Source organism: Amblyomma maculatum, chromosome 8 (assembly GCF_055883805.1).
Source record: "Amblyomma maculatum isolate TAMU_Amacu chromosome 8, ASM5588380v1, whole genome shotgun sequence".
Lineage (NCBI taxonomy): Eukaryota > Metazoa > Arthropoda > Arachnida > Ixodida > Ixodidae > Amblyomma > Amblyomma maculatum.
Window position 1 is genome coordinate 24,999,046 of NC_139351.1, and position 16,981 is coordinate 25,016,026.

Genomic DNA, 16,981 nt, shown 5'->3' on the forward strand with positions numbered 1-16,981 from the left:
CACCGTTTTGAATGTAGCTTTGCAGCCGCTACAAGAAATACAACTGCAAGAGGACGACGTCGCATACGGCGTACAGATGAAAAAAAAAAAAGAAAAAGAAACGAAGGAATTCGACGCTGCTGAACCGAATGTCGAGCGTTAACTGAAATGAGAATGTACATTGTTTTGGTTCGTGCTTTTCATGCTTATAAACATTACAAATATGTGCTCATAGATAATCAAAAACCAGACGTCATCACCGATAATCATCGTAATGAAACGATAATGAAACGTAACAGCCGGTGTACGTCTGTCTAATTGTATTTGGTCACTTACGAAGCGTGTATGGACATCTTCGCAAAGGTGGGACAGTTCACCACACTACGCTGCGCGGAAAGAGAGAAGTTTCAACTGCAGACAGCGTAACATAAACAAAGTGACACCGAGAGGGCAGCTGGGCGCATTTCACTGTGACAAGAGAAAAGTGCTTGCCGACATGTAAACCGAATTACCGGATTCCTTCGGCGCACACGCAGTGGCATTAGTGGGGCCAAGTAGGGCTAATGCGCGTGCGCAGCCGGCACTCTCTACTTCTCTGTGCGTCTACGCTATGCTCAAAATAGTAAGCCTCGAAGCCGTGGATTCATGTTTCAAGGCCAGGGGTCTGTTTTTTTATTATTATTATTATTATTATTATTATTATTATTATTATTATTATACAATGCACCGTAAACGCTTTCGCTGACATTTAGTGCATGTGGTGGTGGGTTGACGGAATGAAGCGCGTGTCTGTATCGGGCGGTCGTGCAGAACCGAGTACTGATATCCATTGCGGCACACGCACATCGCCACTGTTTTTAGACTGCCGCAATGAAAAAAATCGAACGTATTTATTAGCACAATGACAGCCTCCCTTTACGAGCGCACATGGTCATCCCCGATTAGTCATCGCGGTGAAATTCCAAGCCTCTTGGGTGTTTCTTGCACCTCATTTCGGTTTTGTACCGAAAAAAAAAAGTAAATAAACGTCGCGTTTGGTTTTGACATAGGACATCGTTTTCTTCACACCTTCGAACACGTCAGTTAGTTTTAGTAAAGTAAGTAGAGGAGGCTCAGAATTTTTGCCTCCGAATGGCTGAATATCGATTGACACCACCGAAATGAAATATGCGACGATGTGTGAAGCGGAAATCACATGACAGTCTGATTCGGCGCGCAGTTTTGACGTCGAGGTCACCAGCGGCATTTTTCTTTTTTTACTGAAAGCATTTCCGATAACAAACATGCAAAGCAGTAAAAGAAAATAAAACCAAAGACTAACGCTAGTTGTAATCCTTACTGCTTAGCATCAAAGAGCCACGTGGTCTTACTCAAAAAGATTCAGAAATATAAGCGTAGTAGCACAGCTAGCAGTGCGAAAGCAATTCCAAGCAAACACGCAGAAGACACGCGGCAAGATCTACCAAGGCAGGAGTTGTTGCTTCCCTCAGGAGATAGGAGCCTGAGTCTTGCACGAAGGCACATTCACGAACTGGGCTGAACCTGTTCAATCCGTTTCGAAATTATTTTTGATAACAATACCACGTCAATTCGATGTAGACAGCTATATGTCGAGACCTTGCGGTGAAACCCACAGTTGACCGCGTCGAGTTATCGCTACAGCTTCGTTCCCACGTGTAGCGAACATCACCCATTTTTGCTGTGCACAGATAACAAATGGCGACCACGCCTTGCAGACTACTTTTTTTTTTTTAGTGATAGGAAGGCAAATTTCCACTCCTTTGCAATGATAAAATCGGAAATAAATGGGAGGGAATGGAAACATAATGTTCAAAAAACAAAATGACTTGAAACAGCATCGCCGCAGAAGAAACTGCATAAATATTCACAGCATCTGCCATTTTCTTGGTTTAGAGAAATTGCTTCAAGGGTCTATCAACTTGCATCCTGAGCGTTCACGAGCATACTTCAGCCGACTGATTGGAAAGTCATTCTAAGGAGTTCTTGTGTGGACAAAAAAAGCAGGAGGATAAGGGTTAGGTGCAACAAGTGGCCCGGAACCAGCTGTGCCATTGTTCAACTCTAATCCTGCTGAAACGCTGCATGGCATAGTGAAACAACAAAGCATTGGGGTGAGGTCAACGAATTGCCACCATGATTGATCGCATGATAGAGGAAGAGAGAAGGACAGGGACTGGTCATTTTGGGCAAGGGCTAAAAATATACAGGCACGAGGGACAGGCAAAGCGCTTTGTCCCATGTCTCTCGACCATCCCTGCCTCTTTTTTGCGCTTTGTCAAAATGAGCAAACTCCACCAACTAGCCAGAGAAACAGCATTGCAGAGAGACAGTGTGCCTAAAGCTCACAGCCGCTTTTTGTAAGCCTACAAAAGCTAGTAAATTCAGACTAGATTGACCAAAATTGACCACAATAATCTGGGCATGCACTGGGAAAATGTTTTGTCTAACATGAAAATGAATACATTCCGATGCCTGTGCTGCTTTGCATTCAAGTTTTTTCTCTCAGTGTGGCGATTGAAGAAAGTATAAAGGCATACCACTTCCCCAAAGTACATCCAAAATTGCGTCATGTTGGGGGTAGAAGTGGCGTGGGGTGAAGGGAACTACTGGAATACATAAGCCCCGACTCCAAACACACATGCGTCATGCACTGCCGCGCTAACGTCGTCGCACGCGTCAGCCAAAGCCGGTCTGCGCATGCGCGCAGCGCCGCGTGCATCGCGAGCTCTGATACTGTGATCTGTCCCTGCCAGATATCTGGCGCGTGCTACACGCGTCGAAAACTAGCGAGGGGTTGGGACCGCGCGGCTGTCCCCTACTCCGTTCTTCTCGTCCTGAAAAGAATTCCGGGGCTGGTAAATTTCAAATTATGAAATCATTGTCAATAAACAGATGTGCTAGTTGCAAAGCGGCGCATATTTAGATAACTGCTCGTGATGTCTCACTTTTCTGGTCGTCTTATTGCTCAGAATATGTTGATTTATTTATTTTATTTACATTACCCCTTAGGGAGGCATTACATATATTTTGAATATATTTCAGAAATATCATGTTGCACTCACGCTCTCGAGTGCTGCTAGTATGGCAGTCCGCTTTCTCAACGCACCTTATAGCTAAAAATGTCGCAACAAGAGCGCAGACTGACTTGAAACTAGAGCTCGCGGTAGTTATTATAGCTGGAGTACCATTACCGATGTACGCTTACTACCAGCGCTGGTGCATTCGCTTTCAGCCCACCTGCTCAGGTTGCTGTATATAGCACAAGGAGCTCAATCTAAAACATCAATCTATTCGTTGTGTCGTCTTCTGACCTTGTGCTCCCGTCCACGTTCCGCGCTGTCACCTCAAGATGCATAAGCAATACGCTCAAGCTGCTATTCTAAATAAAAACAAAAATGGGGGAGGGGGAGGGGCGGTTAGCTTACTGTCAACCCTATATAGCCTCGTGTGTTTCAATGGAAATGCCTCCCCCACCCCCACCAGGGAAAAAAGAAAGCGGTCAGCGCGTTATGAAAAGGAAAGTACGCACCCCCACATATATCAGCGCGCTCGTTTTTTTTTTCTACTTTTATTACAACAGAAAAATTACCGACGATTACGTTACTTCCTAATGCGAACTTTGAGCGTATCTCATTGGCTGTTCCAGCTTTTCGATAGATTGAGGCAAAGATTTCGAGCAAGACATGTATGTACAGTTACAGACAACTTTTTTATTTTATTTTTCACACGTATTTCTTCAAGAAACACTCCACTAACAGTTCTTGACTGTCATGAAGGAAGCTTTGTGGATCAGGAGTTCGCGTAAGGCAGCGTATGGACCTTTAGGAGCGTTGCGCAGCGAAGAGATAGCAGCGACTGACTGATGCCGCTGACGCCGCCAGCGAGTCAAGTCAACATGGCTCTGCGTTTCGGCTTAGGATGTATGCACCGCGATCCACTTACACCGGAAAACACCGTCGCCGCCACAAAGGAAAAAGGTAGGGGGAGGGAGGGGGGGGGGGACACGCAGCGGCGAATGGTGGCAGGAGCGTGCGCTGCCCTGGCTGCGGAGCTGGTTACGAAGGACAACGCAGACGGCGACGCGAAACGCAGGAACGGGCGCCAAAGAGCTGGGCTCTAAAAAAAAGAAAAAAAAAAAAAAAGAAAGCTGTTCAGCACGCCAAATGGCCACATCAGGGCAGCGCGAGGAAGTACATGTCCGGACAAATTCTAGGGGAAGTAAGTAACCGAAGGGCGTCTTGCATTATTCTTTTGTTGCACATGCAAAGACAGAAACGAATCCTTTGACTCCAAAGAATGCCTCAGTGGCAGCCAGTTATGCATTTTACCGTGGTTAGCGCGAGTGATTGCCGTTCTATGCTTGTTATGAAAGCAGGTGATGCTGGTAGTGAATAAATAAATAAGTAAATAAATATATAGAAAGTACACTGGATTCGCAATGCAGCAAAGACGTACATCTAACCAATGAAGAGTACAGACAGAGATTCAAAGGGGAAGGGTCGAGAAGGAGCGGTCTAACGCGCTTGCGAAACCAACCCGCTTCTACTGGCGACGTTGCCTCATAACTGTCTGCTACCCTTCCCTCTCCAATTAATTTCCCCCAAAATTTAGCCTGAATGCATTGCGGCAGCTGCGTGGTGCTTACCCTTTTGATAGGTATTTCACACCTATTTCGCAATGCCGACTCTCCTCTCTAAGGTAAAATGAAATTGGCCATCGCCCTTTTCTCAGCTCATTAGGTTACCAACGTCAGTTTCTATGGTTAGAAAAGCCCGAACTAAAAAAAAAAAAGAAAAAAGAAAATGATTACTGTTGATTGAAACCGACTTTATTGCAATTTTATTATGTGCAATAACGTTTGATAAAAGTAGTTCTGACCAGAGAGCTCGCAAGAATATCCTGCTATAAATGCTATAACTTCAAAAGTGATAACAGCTCAAAAGATGGGTATCAAAGGAAAGACAATACAGGTGTCGATTTCAGCCAGAGTTCATGACGAAACCACCAAAGATGTTTACTTCGTCTCACAAAATGTTTCTAGTACTGCGAAAGGCCGGGGCGCCATGGACCAAGAGCACTTGGACACTTGCGCGCGAGCGTGGCAAACACGTTTCCCTTTTTTTTGTACTTTGTAACTAATGTACAAAGCTCCTCCTGTAATTTCTTGTTATAGCTCCCCTCTGCACTTCCCCTCGCTTTCCTCTCCCCATCATTTTGCTTTCCCGCCGGCTGCAGCTTGGGCGCTTCAGATATTAGATAGCAGTTGAAGCGGCCGGCAGCACTCTTTTCCTTCCTTTTGTTTGAATAACCACTATCCACACCACCTATAATAGGCAATTGTGCTCCCACTGTCGCCCTTGCCGATTCGAGGGGTACGTCGGAGCACAATTACCTATTACAGTGCGCATTTGAATGGGCCAGGGAGCCCCTGCCTTTCGCAGTGGTGCAAATCTCTTGTGAGTCAAAGTATAGTATACAAGGGCCACATAAATATCTTCCATCATATCGCACCTTTCCATTTTTGGTATACACTTGAGCTATCGTGAACATATGTCGACGATGTATCATCAACTCGCTCAAGCTTCCACTCTATCCAGAACATTGAACAACAAAACGAGGTGGTGCTTTTCATTTACGTTACGCACATTCGGTCATGGCCGAATCGAGCGGCGGCGGTCCGCGTCGCCGCTCAAGTTCAGCCGTGGTATGGTGGCTAGAAGGGGGCAGTGTGACGGGCGACGTATCCGCGCCTTGTGAAAGGGAGGCGTGATCCGCGATGAAATTTCCCGGCGCCGCAAGGGGCGCTGCAGCGCTCTGGTGTGCGGGGAACCAGCCGCTGCCGCGCGATTGAGCGCAGCAGGGCGGGCGGGTGCGGGCGAGATCTGGGATGCGTGGACTGCGCTTGTTTGCACGTGGACCGCGAACGATTCGAAGCTGGTAGTCGCACATGTACCACAGTGATCCTCTTGAGGTGCGAAGTGGATGATGTTGTGCTGACCCTGTGTTATGCAGTAGATAACGCTGCGCGCACTCGTGGCGCAAAAGCGCGAACATGTTTTGTACCCGGGCGCAGTAGCGGGTACAAAGCGCGCAAAGCCAAAACCCCCTTTTCAGACCACCTAAATATGTAGCTTAACGCGAACTGAGGTTGTGAAATATCAAACGTGCTGACAAGGAGCTGACGACTAATTGTGTCTCGTTTGCGAACGCATGGCATACTAAGTCAGGGCAACTTTTTCGGTATATAGAATACTCGAGACAAATCTTCACCCAAGACCTGCGAAGTTGCTCGTAACTATCATCTGCCCTAGTTTCTATAACCTTGCCTGTCCACAGAAACAGAAGAATATTCAAGCCAAACTTAATTGTTACGCTATGCCTTTGCTGATCAACAGCTGAAAATAGTATTTTAATACGCTGCATGTTTATATTCCAGGACATATGCTGGGAACATTGTGATGCTGGCTCTCTTATTCAGCTGTGCCTCAGTTCAGGCCACAATATATTTTACATGGCAGCTAGGATGTGTGACACAGAAGTTTAGCAGGACAATTTCTTGTCAGAATGGTGATTCTGGCCTCAAAGTCACCCGAGCAGCAGCTGGGTGCAATTAAGATCGCTGTGCACGCAACAATTTGATAGGGGAGGCTTATTTTACAGCCAGAGACAAAAGTTTGAGGGATGCTGGCTCTTGGAATTGGTGTGTGTGTGTGTGTGTGTGTGTGTGTGTGTGTGTGTGTGTGTGTGTGTGTGTGTGTGTGTGTGTGTGTGTGTGTGCGTGCGTGTGTGTGTGTGCGCGTGCGTGTGTGTGTGCGTGCGCGCGCGCGCGCGTGTGTGTGTGTGGTCGGGCAATTATGAAGAAAGATTTTGTGGAGTCACGAGGGGACATGCATGCGCTCCATTCAGAGGAAAAAAAAAATATCAGAAGACAAACTATCGAGGCAACGAAGAAATAAATTTTTCCCACAAATCCCCGCCCCCAAACGTTTGTTCCTGGCTGTAGCACATGGAGCTATGCTGGCCGGCGTTAGTAGGGGACGCATTCACATTTTTTGTTAAAAAAAGAAACCGTTTTATGCTTTCAGTGTGCATGATTTCGCGCAGTTTCTCAAAACAAACTCCACCAAGTGGGATGCGCGATGTTCATCGTAAAGAGGTTACTGTAAAATGTTTCCAGTTTGTGGTGCTAACTATATGGATTCATTTATTTTTTTACTCTTTGAATAATGGACAAGGCTCTTCAAAATGAGCGCCAGAAACATTTGAAGTTATTAACAGAGTGAATTCGAAGCAGAGCCATTAATTTGTTGTTCAGTCGCTCTGACGTCTGTATTTGTATATTGTATTAATAAAATAAACAACATTTATGCTCTTGTGGACATTTTGTGCAAATGATTTCTTTGCCTTAATTGTAATAAAGTGTTTCCTTTGGTCTTGCGGATTTGTCCAGCAAAAGCAGTGATGGAAAATATTTAGTGCATGATATGAGATGCGCCAGAACATCCACAAGTGCACCTATTATTTATGAGCTACAGCTTCCAAGTAACATAGCCATAAACGGCATGTTAATTGCTGGCGCATGCAGCCCGACGAACAGACAGCGCTCTGTTTGTCGTCCTGTCTGTTTTACGTTTGTCTACTTGTTAGCGTGTCGTAGCGCGCTAAGAACTAATTTGCTAGTACATCCTTCTTTTTTTTTTTTTTTTCTTTGGCCACTCATTATATTTGCCGCGGCGCTGCAGCCGAACTCCAAAGCTCACAGTCAGAGTTCCGAATTGTCCGTGTTCGTTGTCCATGTTCACTTGTGCTATCAAGCTTTTAGTGAAAACTAAACGCGTACAGAGTTAATATTCTGAATGCGTTCTAATAAAGCTTGCTTTTCCTAAATTGCGTAGCTAAACTCTATTTGCGCGCACTGATTGAGAAAACAATGCATCTTTTCATCTCCGATCTGCAAACATTTCGTCATGTTGGCATCGCACCAGAATAAAAATTCAAACGCGACGCAAAATTCACGCGACACGCGTGCCTGGTGCCCTGTGCCGCCCCCTCCAACCACCGCGACGGCCGCACACCAGCTGCAAGTAGCGCCATCTATAGCTTTCATCGCTCCCCTGTGCGCTCCGCCGGCTCCCGCCCGTCACACTGCCCCCTTCTAGACACCATAGCCGTGGTAAGGCAAGCTAGCACCCCGCAGTCCTGCTATCCGCAGTAGTCAAGCTAAGAACAGGTGAACGCTTCCCCCTGCGCACGGCGGGGAGAAGAATGGGGCTTTGAAAACCCACCCTCCAACAAAAGAAAGCTTCTCTAAAGCAACGGTTGGGTCCCTCGGCCAACTGGGGGCAAAGCCGATAGGCTATTTCTCAGTCCTGAATCAGTGGCGTAGCCTGGTGGCAGAATTTTAACTAATTCCAAGATGGCCACCGTGGGACCCCCGCCTTAATTTCTCCTGCCAGCGCAAAGCTAACACAAGTGGGTTGTGGCCGCTACAGGGCTTCGCATCACCGAGACCGAAGCAGCGGGGCCGTAGCCCCACCGCGTTTGGCAAGTGAGCTGCTTCGGCTCCATGAGGTGCGTTTAGCTACCTAATGGAGGGAAAAAATATAAATAAATGTTACAACCACAAAGATGGAAAAAAGTAGCTGCCGACTAATACACTAAGGAATAAGTAGGAAAAGAACCCAACGCAAGCCGGAACAAGGAAAATAGAAGGAGAAAAAAAAAAGGATTAGAGAGCCGTCCCCCCCCCCCCCCCCCCCCCATGGCCTTGCATTCGCGCGCGCTGCAGATCGTTTTCTTAGTAAACCTTTGAAGGCAGGTGAGGCTTCCCAGAAGGACACGGGAGGAAAGCCAGATCAGGTCAGATTTGGCGAGCCCCAGGGCTTTGCCTGCTTCACTTCCAGCAGGGCAAAGCAGGCCTCTCGCTCCAAACGCCATACCAAATACTTGGAATTTCTTGGCAGTTGTAAATTTAGAACGGAGAGTCGAATATTTCTTTATTTTGTCTCTACATTTGCTGGTAAGGACGCCCTCATTGGCATCCCATGCCACAGCGACATCGACAATGAGGGTTTCATGGGGCGTTTCAGCAACGAGATCCGGTTTAAGGCGGGTGCCTGAGCTGGTGGTGAAGACTGGCTGTTCTCGGACTGTTGCATTCGGGAGCTTCTCTTTGGTCAGTGGAGCGATTTGGTTGGCGATGTAGTTGTGGCGTTCTTTACGGGGGAGGTCAATTGACTCGCATTCTTGCAAGATATGGAAGGCTGCTTCTTTGCGAAGGCCACACCGACGGCAGAGTTGAACAGTAGGATCGGAACTTTGTTTATTGGTTAAGGACCGGTTTGGATACAGATTCGTTCTGAGGCGAAGAGCTCTAATTCTATCTCCATCGCGCAAGAGTGTCGAGTTGTACCCAAGCCAGGTGTTTGCCTGGCCTTGGTGCTGGTGGGCGAACAGATCTTTATTTTCATATCGAGTGATATAATTGTTCCACCATTTATCGCCACCCCGCTTTAGTGCAGCTTCAACAGACTTAGCACTAGTGGTGCCATCTGGAATGTCAAATAACTCATTTAGGCGGCGATAATGGGACTCCAGCTCAAGATAAAACAATCTGAAAACAAAGGGTTCGTTCAGGCGAAGCATTCTATTGAGGGATTTAAGTTGAACGGATTGTGCTGTTTTCTCAAAACAGATGAAACCTAAGCCCCCACATTTGGTAGGTAACCACACGTGGGAGTTAGGAAAGCCGGAGTTGAAGGTGTAAAGTGCGCTTAACCTTAAGGCGAATAAGCTTGTCGAGGCGACAAGCTTCCTGTTTCACTAGTAAGGTGTTAGAACAACCATATAGAAATGCGGGTAAAACCAGTTGTCTCCAGCAATTAAGCTTCTGAAAAGTTTTCAGTGAGGTTTTGGAAACAAGATCTAGCAATGCACGGGCCTTCTCTGGCTCAACTAATGGACACTTATTGACAAAGATAGGCCCAAATACTTTACTGGTTGATTTGGTTCTTTACTATGGATTACATAGTCGTTAATAGAGATATCCGGAAGATTGTAATTAAACCATTTCTTTTCGTGATCCACTCGCCAACCAAAGTATTGTGTTTTTGTTGGATTAATTTCCAAGTTGACATTGGAAAGATAATCAGAGGTATGGCTGATGAGTGTCTTGAGGCCTTCAAGGCTGTGGGAAATCAAAAGCAGATCATCGGCAAATGCTAGAGCTGACAAAAGGTTGTGTCGTCCATGTGCACTACGGCTTAAATGGAGTTTAGTTGTTGGAGTAAAGGGTCGATAACAAGATTAAACAAACAAGGGGAAAGAGGGTCTCCTTGCTTGATGCCTCTCTTTAAAGGAACTTTGACATTATCCGTGCGGCCTGAACACCAGAACTTAGTAGTACAATTAGTGTACATTTCAAGTAATAGTAGCTGGATTTTAAAGGAGACTTGCTTGGATGCAAGAGCTGAAAAGATGGCATCATGGGAAACGGAATCAAAAGCCTTGCGGAGATCTAGGCTTACTGCAAAAAATGGACGTTTTGACTTCTTTAGGTGTTTCATAAGTGCCTGAAGGAGCAAAAGTTGGTGGAAGTAGAGCGGTCCTCCGAGAAACCTGATTGAAAGGAGTTGAATGTGTTAGGTGATTCGAGACGTGCGAGAAGAAGTTTAGAAAAGATTCGATAGAATACTGGGGAGATAGAAATAGGGCGGAAGTCTGAAACACCTCAGGGTCGAGGGCATTTAGGGATGAACACAGTACGACTCTCTTTAGGTTCCAACGGGAGAACCCCAAAGGAGAACCAGTTATTAGGGATTGCAGTTAAGATCGGGATGGGGATTTTAGAAATTTCTGAAAAAGAGATGCCATCCGGGCCCGGAGCAGAGATTTTAGAAATGGGTTTAAGAACAGGCAATACCTCTTGCTCAGTGAAGAGGTTGTCTTCAACGTCCAACTTTCTCTGGGAAGGAAAAGGAGTGCGAATAGGTAATGAAGGAGTGCCGAATATGATGTCATAAAGCGAATGGAGCTCCGCCATGTCACCACCACCAACCGCCCCCTCAAGCAACAAATGGCCCCCAAGGACCTTTGGACCTAATGAGTAGAGCCGCTGATGTTCCCTGTAGCGGGCCCTACGCCGGCTGCTTTTATTAGTGGCTTCGGAAGAATTTGGAGGAGATTCATTTCTCTGCTTGGATGGTTTCGCCTTTACACCAAATACTTTATAGATGGCTCTGAGGTCCGAATAGGACAGAGGTCCTGCGGTAAGAGCAGATGCAATGCTTTCATTCACAATTCCAAATTCGCTCAGAGCCTCTCGGGCATTTTCAATAGAAAGAGGAATAACGGTAGGAAGAGTAGAAAACGACCTGAAGGTCTCGGACCGAGAAAGAGAAGGCTGAGATGGCAAGGATGGAGCGGGTGGAGGTAGAGGCTAAAAATGGTAAACTATTGCTGACAGCAGCATTAAAGGGGCCTTCAACACATATCTAGAATGGTTCACATAATTCCAAAGTCAGACGTTTGAGTAAAATAGGCCTTATACACGGAAAAAACTGAGACATCCAACTTCAAACTACAGCTTAGATCGGCATTATTGTTCAAGCAGGCAATACTGAGAAAACAGTAGAAAAGAAAAAAGCCAATCAATGGACTGCATGACCAAAAGTGTCAAAGGACAAGGCAATGAAGATGTGTGTGAAGAAGCAGCTCTAGTAGGATACAAGTAAAAAATATATCATTGAATTATAAAGATTATTTGCACCCTTATTATTGCAATTCATTCTTGCAAACATGAGGTGAAAGAAAGTTCCCCTAAACTTTCAGGCAGTGTCGAATGAGTCCTTTTGCACACATGTTCCAGTAGCAGACTGCTAGTTTCAAAACATCTGTCAGAGTAGTTCCACTCAACACATGTTCCGAGATTGATGGCCCTTCATTATAGCAGCAGCTAATGGAGGGTTGTGTTGCTCATTTATGAGTAAAATTGAGCTCTAGATACAATTTGCAATCACCTTTGCTGCCTTGAGACGTGCTGGCACATCCACATACTGCGCTAAATGCAAAATGTTTGCCTTTTCTCACTGTCATAAAGCACAGAAATGCAGACATAAGATTGCAAAACCTGCACGTATCTCTCATTAGGCTTCGATAGCACCATGACTTCAACGACATGAGAATTAAACTTTCCACTTTGCACCGCAAATACAACCAGACACAGCTACTTTGGCTTGAGCCAATGATGCAATCGGTGCTAGTGTGGCAGGTGATGTTCTCACGGACGATCATGATGCAGCTGCAGGTTTCACGCTACTGGTTTCACAAAGCCCATTCATTCATGGGCAGAGGCAGCTTATTGAGAGACATCATGCAGTGGTTATAAAGTTTTAAAGTTCTATAAAACGTTGGGAGTGTGTCCTAGTATCGAGTTGCCGATTATTTAGTCTCGCTCTACTATATGTTAACTCATTTGGCAAAGCAACTTCTTCACAAAAGTGGTAGACCATCAACACAAATATTTTTGCAACTATGCAGTTTCTGTGCAAGCTGTGAGCATCCCTCAATGACTGCATGGCTGCACTTTGGTGGATGCTAATGAAAATCCCTCGATTACAAATAAACACCTAATGCTATCGCCCTTAAAATTGGTATTTGTAATTCACAGAAAGCACCTTGAAGCCATTTTTGCGGTAAATTTACTTTAACCGCACATAGCACATGTCTCTGCACCCAGCACAAGACTGCGTAAACATTACCGCCAATCAGGCCCAAAACAGGCAGGTGCCTAATGGTTAAAGCACTTGGCACACTGCTACCACAGGATGTAATCTTAACCACGGTGGCTGCATTTCGATAAAGGCAAAATGAAAGAAACCTTTGCACTTTGCGATTTGTAATACTGTGCAGTCCACTTATAATGCTATATCGCTTATAACGATCAAATTCTTGAGATTTATCAGTTTTCCCTTTAGCCGAATGTAAAAATAAACCAGATATAACGATCATCGGCAGTACATCGGATACAACGACATCTTTATCGCCGCCCAGTTGATGTTTACCACGCAAATTTGTCTGAATGTTTAATAAAAAATGAACTACTAATGAGAATGACGTGACACCTCGACATATGCGGCGAAATCGGACTGTCGCGGAAAAATCCGCGAGCGCCATTGCGTGTCTTTAGGAAATGAGCACTATCATCATTGCAATCGCTGCCTGTTGCAGCGCAGAGGGTGTGGCTATATCGCCATCACCAATTGTACATCCGTGGAAGATGACGCCGACCCCATTCACGGCATGATACAACATGAAACGGCAGATTTATTGCGATTGCTGACAGGGTTTCAAAGTTGGAAGCCTCTTGAAAAAATACTTGCATTCGTACTCTAAGATTTTAACGGGCATCAAGGATGGGGATGTCCTGCTACTTATCCAGTCGCTATCGGTTTCACGCACGCAGCAACTACTGCTGCCAGCGCATGCGCTACTGGAAGCAGTGCTCCCAGCGATTGTCAAGCTTCAGCTGCTGCTCAAGTGAGTGTCAATTCCGACTGTTTTAAATATGCCTAAGTTATTTTATGGCTATTTATGTATGTTGTATTAAGTGTTCAGTGCTCTTTACGATGATTAGGGTCATTCAACCCGATTTACTTATCGCTGGTAAGTAGGCAAGCCTACATGCACGGAAAGATAGATACGTGGGTGTGGGAGCTTTTTTTTCAGTCCAGATATAATGATAATCGGTTAGCGATCGGATTTACCAGTTTTTTTTTAATATCGTTATAAGTGAACTGCACTGTACTGCCACCCTAATAACCTTTGAAACATTAAACCCAATGTAGCACCTAGGCTACCCTATTCCTCGACTTGTCCTGGTCCCGACCCAAGTAAATCACAGCAACATATTCAAACATTTACGAGTAAGTCAATAAACTTCGCAAAAACAGTGCTTCAGAGTCAAGTAAAAATGACACTGGCGGCAATATACTCTGCGACAGCTGGTATTGCCACTCCATAACTGTCATTTGGCCAAACAGTTTGGCTGCACAACAGTGCACCTGGCCGCCAAGCATTCTGAAATAAAACAGCGCAACGAACGGGACGAAACACGAAGCAAGGGAGACAAGGACACAGGCGCTGTCTCCCTTTCTTCGTGTTTCGTCCCGTTCGTTGCGCTGTTTTATTTCATTATGCAGTACCAACTAGCCCGGCATCTTGCACTTCTGCCAAGCATTCTGTTCTCCTCACAGCTGCCTCACTCCGGTGTAGCTGGCACAATCAATAGGAGGCTCTTGCAACCAGATATGCCGAGCAAATTCCTTGTAATCAAGGAAGCTTCCTCAACTCTCTAGCATTTGGGGTTGACAGTTATATTCAAAATATGTCTCGAATAACAAACGTCAACATGCCATAATATAGGAGAAAACTAAGAACTGCAAAAGAGTATATATTCCAGTGTGTAATAACTGGGGGCATATTTTGGCGGCGCATCTTACACTCCACCGCCAGAAAATGTCATCACGTATACTGTGCATTCAGGCTCTTGGGCACATTGCTACCATATAAACCTAAATGGATGGAGCGACTGCATCTTCCTTGCTTTGCACCACTTCTGAAAAGCCACATACATTTCATAACACACCGCCGTGCACAGGTCAAACTGCTGATTAAGAGTTAAAATCTTGCTGCAGTAAGCTTGTGGAATGAATGCTATATTCCACAAGCTCCTGGAGCTGCTCCAGTCAAAGCAAAATCTTTATACACTTTTCAAACCTCCCCATTGCTTTACAAATGCACAGCAACAATTACGCACCTGTGTTTCGCCTCCGCCACACCTTACAGTTCCAGCTGCCTGCAGCTCTTCATACAGGAGCCGGATGTTTTTGATGGCTTCTGTGCATTCTGAGAAACGAAAAAAGGACATGAAAGTAAAACACCCAAGAAAAGTAAGTGTATTATGCAATAAAGCAGCGTGACAGGCTCGTGCACTTCGTTACTACAAAGTTTACCAATTTATAAGTTTTACTAAAGGGCATAGCAATGAGCACATAACAAAAGATGTGAACGGAGTGTCCATCCACTAGCCAAAATTTCAATGATGATTTCCTTTCACCCAAATATGAAAACTAGTCAGTTTGTTGAAACGGTGCCTAACAGACTCTGCATCTCTTTCCAAATGTTCACTCTAATTTGTAGTAACAATCTCATCTTCCTGCCGACTTGCTGGCTAACAGCAACACTGGACATGAATGCTTAAGCGTATTACAGCGCCTTGTTTATTGCCGCAGCTCCAACACTTAGATTTTCTGTGATACTCAGTGAGCAGGGCCATTTTTTAAGCTTTGTTGCAGACATCTATACCAGCCACAAAAAAGAAATTGGTTAAATTGATCACCCGAATTATGTCAAAAGCAAGAATATAATAATCAAAAAACAATATTCACATTAGTTTCTTCACCAACTCGAGCAAGTTAGTTCATCTATGCAACTTATAGTAAACAAAATCAGCTTTTTAATGTTTGATTTGATTAAACTAGCTAAAGGGTACAAAATTTTAGAGCATTTAATTCTTTTTCCATTAAGGTTCTTATTTAACAAACCAACTCGTTGCCATGGAAGAATTCTGTACAGTGGATCTGAATGTGAGTGGAGCTTCACTTCAGACTTTAGATGCATCAGGCTATAAGGTGCCCAGATCAGGCAAGAACGAATTTTGACAGTTCTATGGGAATCGTCATGATATTGGTGTCTTTTGAAAAGAATATTGCAGTGGCGGAAAACTGTCTTTAGCTTTAAGGAGTGCTCAGCATCTATTCGGAGGGTTTCTTTCTGTGATACTGAACCACGCGAACTGTGAGTGCCAAACTCTTGGAAAGTTGCATCACAGCAGGTGCAAAATTATGCAAACTTACCATTTCATACCAGTGTCAGATATTTTCTACGAATATTGTGGATTTTATTTATAATTAAAATTTTTTATTTGTAATGTTTTTGTTTCTTTAACTCCTCATTTATGTTAGCTACAGAACAGGGCTGCAGGCCCCATACCGGCAGACAGCAAGCTGATGGGTTTATTTTTTCACTCCTGTACACTGACTGCCTTTCTTTATGAATTAGTACGATGCTGTCATTTGTTCACAATGCTCATACAACCGAAGTTATTAGGTACTGCATACACGAGGTTGCTACAAGGATTCTAATTGCAACCTCTGCTTTGCCTTTCAGCAGTCCTAGTTAAAGAAGTGCAGACACCGATACGCTTTGTTGCTTGTTTTCTTGTTTCTGATCATGGGCAAACCATTACTATTCCTGAATCATGATACAGTGTTTGAATATGACTTATGAATGTGAATAATGTAACTTAATTTATTCCCTCGGGTCGTGTCATTTGTCCATGCCAAATGACAGCAGGGATATCAAACTTCAGTATAGGTCATGTGACGCATAAAAAATCTTGCTATACAATCACTGCTCTACTTTTTTCATATACCACAACACTTCAGGCAGCTGTCTGAAAAGCTGGAATAGCGAGGAATAATTCAGTGATTTCACAGCAGTTCCTTCACACCTAACATGACAAACTAAATTTGATGTTGTAGCACTCATTCAGCTGTTGAAACAGAACCCAGAATTGCATGAAAGAAGAAATTCAATGGCAAATTACTTTGCAAATGTAAGCATGTACCACATAGTAATCTGCGGTTAATGGTGTCTTAAGTGTAATTGCAGAGACAACCTACAACTAAAATTTGCTATCTGTACTCCTTTAATGAATATTCAAGGGCAATTTCCCCTCGATTACTGTTTGCAAGGTGTTTTTACAGCTTCCTTAATTACACTGGATTGCTCTCAAATATCATTGATGGACAACTGATCTTCATTAAAGTAGGACAACAAATTACCTACCTGATGGCTGTTGTATGATGTGGGAAAGCTTAAAAGGATAATAGACAATGCTGCAGAAGCTACCTATGTCCAT

At 44.6% G+C, this 16,981-nt stretch overlaps 1 pseudogene; it reads right to left on the bottom strand.

Annotated features, from left to right (window-relative positions):
* LOC146180744 (uncharacterized) overlaps positions 1-16,981 on the bottom strand; it is a 55,540-nt pseudogene extending 38,559 nt beyond the window's left edge.